Genomic DNA, 5,471 nt, shown 5'->3' with positions numbered 1-5,471 from the left:
GTTTCTATACTTAGGTGAGCATAGTGGAGCGAAAAGAGAAAAAAACGATCCAAAATTGGGCAAAAAGAGTTGTTTCCAGGATCCACACGGCCTGGGCATTTCCACACAGGCTGGCCACACGGCCATGTGAGCCACACGGGCTAGCCACATGCCCATGTGCCAGTCCGTGTCGATTTCGCACCCTGTTTCCCTATTACGCAGAAAAACCTAATTTTAAGGGTTTTTGAGCATTCTAAAGTCTATAAATACACACTAGAAGAGGACCTAAAGGGGGACACGCAGAGTAGAACATAGAAATTACTCGAAGAATGCCAACAGATTCAGCTCGAAAGTAGGATCTCCTTCAAGACTGAAGATCTCCATTCAATTTCTCTCAAAGTTTTTGGGTTTCTTTATGTTTTATTGTTTTTCTATTTTTGAGATGTTTTCCTATTACATTATGAAATAAACTCCCTAAATACCTTATAGCACCCTAAACCCGGCCCAGACGTTATGGCCGGATCCGACATGCCACATCGAAGCGTTCAAAACATTTTATATTGTTGATCCAGAAAAACCTACTTAGTGTTTTAAAAGATAATTTCATTATAGGTTAAAGTGAATGGAAGCTGTGCACCAGGTAGGAAACCGGAAAAGAGGAAGTGAGTCTACCGGACTACTTATGTACCAAGCTCCCTTCGGATCCAATCCTAGACATGCACACCGCTATTGCCACACCTTAACGTCATGTATATTTCTAGGAAACCGATTTGATTAAGTCATTTTTAGGAAAAGTGATTAATTTTGGAAAATACTTTCATTGCGGAAGCTTTGCTTGTTGTCGTGTTATTTTGAAATCAATTGTTGTTTTTTTTTTTTTGAAAATGCTCCCTAAAGCTATCCAATTTCAACAGTTAAAATAAGTAATACCTATCTTAGTAATACATATTAAAACCATCAAAAATAATTAAGCGGCCTTATTACATTTAAAAACCCAAACCTCAACATAAATAATAGGATGTCCAGTTCACCAGAAGAAAATCAAACTTTTAGAACGGGTGGCCACTCCGAATTCCCTCACAGCTCCAAGCCCACTATGGTTGGGGATTTCCTGTGTGGATGAAAATAAAAGGGGTGAGTTTGGGGAAACTCGGTGTGTAAAGAAAACCCATTCAAAGCCTAAGTCACTCAAGCCTATTGGGCCTAAGCCCATTCAGTAATGAAAGTGGTATGGACCGAGCCCTTTTCAGATTACAATAAATTGGGCCTTAGCCCTTATTCAGATAATGTGATGGCCTATAGGCCCATTTCAAAATACATGCAACATCAATAACATATGCAAGCCCATTTGGGAGACTACTCAACCCACCAACCACTACACTCCACCCGTACCAGCCCTACACTCCATGTGGGGAATAGCTCAACCCACCCAAATTTAACACTCCACATTTGTGACCTTGCTGCTCGATTATCAATAAATTGAGGCAAAGCCTCCAGACGTGGACAAGCCACTTTCAAGATACTTCCTCCGTCAATATCCCAATCCCATGCATCAGATAATAACAACATGGCATGCGATAAATAACAACAAATCAAACATGCATTTAGGTCAATTTAACCTAGAGGTATTTGATAATTTATCTACTAGGGGTAACACTGTAAATTTTTCACTTTTAAAGGTATTTCAGTAATTTATCTATTTTAGGGTTTTTCATGCATATTCTTACTTTTCACGTACTAATGAGAATCACGCACGGAGGTTCTTACCGAATTGGGCCGTTGGCCCATCATTCCAATTTTGGCCCATTAAGCCCAAAAATATCGAGGCACGTAAATCATGCACTTTGCAATCCAAATTTTGCAGCTTACCAAAAACATTAATCGATTTACCTCACGAGCATTCGACACTCGCAAATCTAAAAAATACCGATTTTCGGCATTTCACTTTTCAACTTTTGCCGATCCAGACTAAGAAAGAGGGTGTTAGTTACACACATTTGCGACGATATCTTCGACGAGATCCACACACGAACCGCCTACAATTGGATTACTAACACGTTAATCTAACTATTCAAATACAAACTACGTATTAACCCCTTACAATATTCGGCCAACCACACCTACAGATCAGAGTAAGCTTATAAGAAATCAATAAGCAACTCATTAACAAATTTTTGTCAATGTTTACCACATAATCATAATTTCACTGCAAGCTGTCTTCCTGAGCAACATTCACTAAATCATTTATAATTGGAGCTACGAAACTCCAAATCAAGTGCCGTTAATTTTCCCTAAAAATAGACTCATATATCTTCTATCCATAAAGTTTTCAGAATTTTTGGTTTGGCCAATCAATACCAGAGTTTTCTTAAAGTTTCCCATGTTTCACTGTTTGACTAATCTGACCACTCTTCATTACGAATCAAATTTCTCATTGTACAGAAATCAAAATATGTTCTCGTTTATTTCATTTGAAACTAGACTCAACAAGCTTTAATTACATAATTTATTCAGCTTCTAATTCATCTCCTACAATTTATGGTGATTTTCCAAAATCACATTACTGCTGCTGTCCCAAGCAGATTTATTACCAAATCACTCTTTCACACCTAACTTGCATGCTTGTTATTTAAACATGTATATCACCAACAAATCATCACATATCTATGATTTTACTTAGGTATAATCTCCATTTCATCATTTTAAAGCACAACATGTTAGCCGATTTTTCCCCTTAGCATCTAAGGCACATGCATGCTCATTTGTTTGGCTCAACTCTACCTATCTTCCATTTTTCATCAAAAGAACATGAAACAACAACCATTTCCTTCATTTTAATTCATGACCAAATGTTCACAACACAACTAAAAACCAAAATATGCTTCAAGACTTAAGGTAGAATCAAGAAGAACTCATGAACATCAAGATAGAAGCAAACTACCATGAACGTACCTTCAATTTTCTTCCCCAAGTGACCGAACATTCAAGAGCTTTCTCCTCTCCTTTCTCTTCTCTAACTTTAGGCTATGATGAACAAAGATGGACAAAACTTTGTTCTTTTCACCCCTTTTTCTTTTATTAAAATTTCATATTTCATCCATTTAATTCTTTAATACAAAAGACATGAAATGCCCATCATGGAACATTTACCTAAACCATTATCATGCAACATTTACCTAACCCATTATCATGGAATATTTACCTAATCCATTATCATGGAACATTTACCTAACCCATTATCAATTTGTACCATGAATTATGGATATCAAGTGCTCATATTGTCTACAACAACATGATGGCTGGCCACTTCATATAAAATGGGAGGTTTGTCATGCAAATCCTCCTATTTTGCACTCCTATTTATTTGGCCACTTCAATTTAGCCTATAGCATTTTCAAACATTTTCACATAGGTTCTATTTCATAATTTCACCCCCTTTTTCTTATGGAACAAAAATTAACTAAAATTGTCGGGTTCTATCTTAAGCTTGGCTTTCTAGAGGCCCACTAACATAATTAAACTTATGCCAACATTCACAGAATTTCCGAAAATTGGGGCGTTACATACCTAGGGAGGATGAAACCTACGATGGATCTTATTATTTAATTATCTAAATTACACGATAAATACTCATTCTTGTTCTTAATTATGTGCTCTTAATCCTTGCCTTAATATTTTCAGGATATTAATCTAAATTTGATGTGCTTATACAGTGAAGCTAAAGTCCCTGTTTAAGAGTAGATCTAGCATAATTAAGTGGAGTTACATGCAATCCTAGAAATAGGACGACATAAATCTGTCGGATTAGAGTCAAATCTAATAGAGGAATCCATAGATCGAGTTAATACGACAATAGGGGTTTTAATTAGAAAGAGATTTCAATTAATCAACCTAGAGTCAGTTGTTCTAGATTTCAATTAATCAACCTAGAGTCAGTTGTTCTTAGTCTCGAAAGAGATACTAACATAATTTAAGTATTTCTACAGATCAAGACAAGTGAATAAATTGTTTGATTCAGAGTCAGAATAATAAGTGAAGTCTAGGTGGATTTTTCCTTGGGTATTGTCTTATCATTGGTTTATTCGATTATTTCTTTCACTCTCTGTCTCGTTCATTAGTTAATTAGTTTAGTTAATTTTAGATTAAAACAAATCCCTTTTATTTTAGGCTAAATAATAGAAAGATAGTTAATACTAGTACTTTTAGTCCTTGTGCATACGATATTCTGGACTCACCATAACTATACTACCATTCGATAGGTGCGTTTGCCTTTGTCGTGATCGTAGTCTAGTTTACTGAATCATAAAACGATCATCACCACATTTTGTACAGCTCAACAAGACTTCTTCTCCCAGTTGGACTCTGATTACTTCAGAGTTATTTTAGTCATTTTAGCCCTTAATATTAAGCATATTTAAAGGGCTTTTGTAACCCTGATTTAGACACACCACTCAGCAAGGGCTTTTCTTAATAGCGACAAGATGTAGTTGCATATGAGTTTTGGTAAGAGTTTCATGGTAACTATGGAGAGAATTTTGTTCTCGAGTTAGGGCTTTGTTTTTAAGGTTTGGGTAATGTACGTTTAGTACATTTAGGTTTATTTTCTCCATATTATACTCTCGTTTGTTTACTCATTTAATGAAAAGCTGAAGTCTCCTTTGCTCGTGGTTTTTATCTTCTTCGGAGGAGATTTTCACGTAAAATATTTGTGTGTTTGATCTTCTCTATTTTCTTATTCGTTGTTTATACAGGTCGATCTCCAACACTAGCTAGTAAGAAAAGAGGCTTTGCTAGATAATATAGACATCACAAACATAATAAGAATAATTACATGTTATCATTAATTATCATTAAAAAAGTTAGCACGAATTAAAAGTAGCTTAATATGATTAAGGATTATTGGATTTCAGTTATTAAATAAAGTATGTGCTAATTAGAGATTAATGTTAACGTGCAAAAGTCTTAAATTATGGTTATGGTCCTCAAATTACACATTTGAAACTTTTTTGGCATCCTATTTTCATAAAAGAGATACTCACCTTCTTTAAAATACTTGTGTTTTAATTTGGAAGATTGACACATGACTTAAGATTTCAACATATCAATGGTTTCAAGTATGCTTCCGCGTCTAATTTTTTTTCTTGATGAATTGTCCTGACAGATCTAGGTAGATTAAGTTTATATTTTGTTAGGATTTCGACCCGGTTAAGCAACGAACAAGAAAATTGCAGAATAAATTGAGAAATTGAACGCACAAATTTAACGTGGAAAAACCCCTCCAAAGAGGATAAAAAACTACGGGTAAAGATAATTTTACTATAATGACAAAAGAACGAAGAGTACAAAAGATGAAGATAAAAACTAAACCCCAAAAACTCGAAAACAAAGAACCCACAAAACGTAAACACAAAATTCTCTAACTGTGTTATGAGTTCTAATCTCTAATGGGTATATTTTCTAAGGTTGTAAAAGAGCCTATTTATAGGCTAAAT

The 5,471-nt window shown here is 35.0% G+C and overlaps 1 long non-coding RNA gene across 1 annotated transcript; it reads right to left on the bottom strand.

The window, feature by feature from the left end:
- Positions 1–899: 899 nt before the first annotated feature.
- LOC128292963 (uncharacterized) lies at positions 900–3,063 on the bottom strand. Its single transcript, XR_008282963.1, has 2 exons — positions 2,932–3,063; positions 900–1,090 (listed from the first exon to the last, which is right to left on the bottom strand). It is a non-coding gene; the product is annotated as an uncharacterized LOC128292963 (long non-coding RNA).
- Between the last annotated feature and the right edge of the window lie 2,408 nt (positions 3,064–5,471).

The sequence above is a fragment of the Gossypium arboreum genome, chromosome 1 (assembly GCF_025698485.1).
Source record: "Gossypium arboreum isolate Shixiya-1 chromosome 1, ASM2569848v2, whole genome shotgun sequence".
NCBI lineage: Eukaryota > Viridiplantae > Streptophyta > Magnoliopsida > Malvales > Malvaceae > Gossypium > Gossypium arboreum.
Note: the sequence above shows the minus strand (reverse complement) of the source record. Positions and strands in the feature narration are given on the sequence as shown.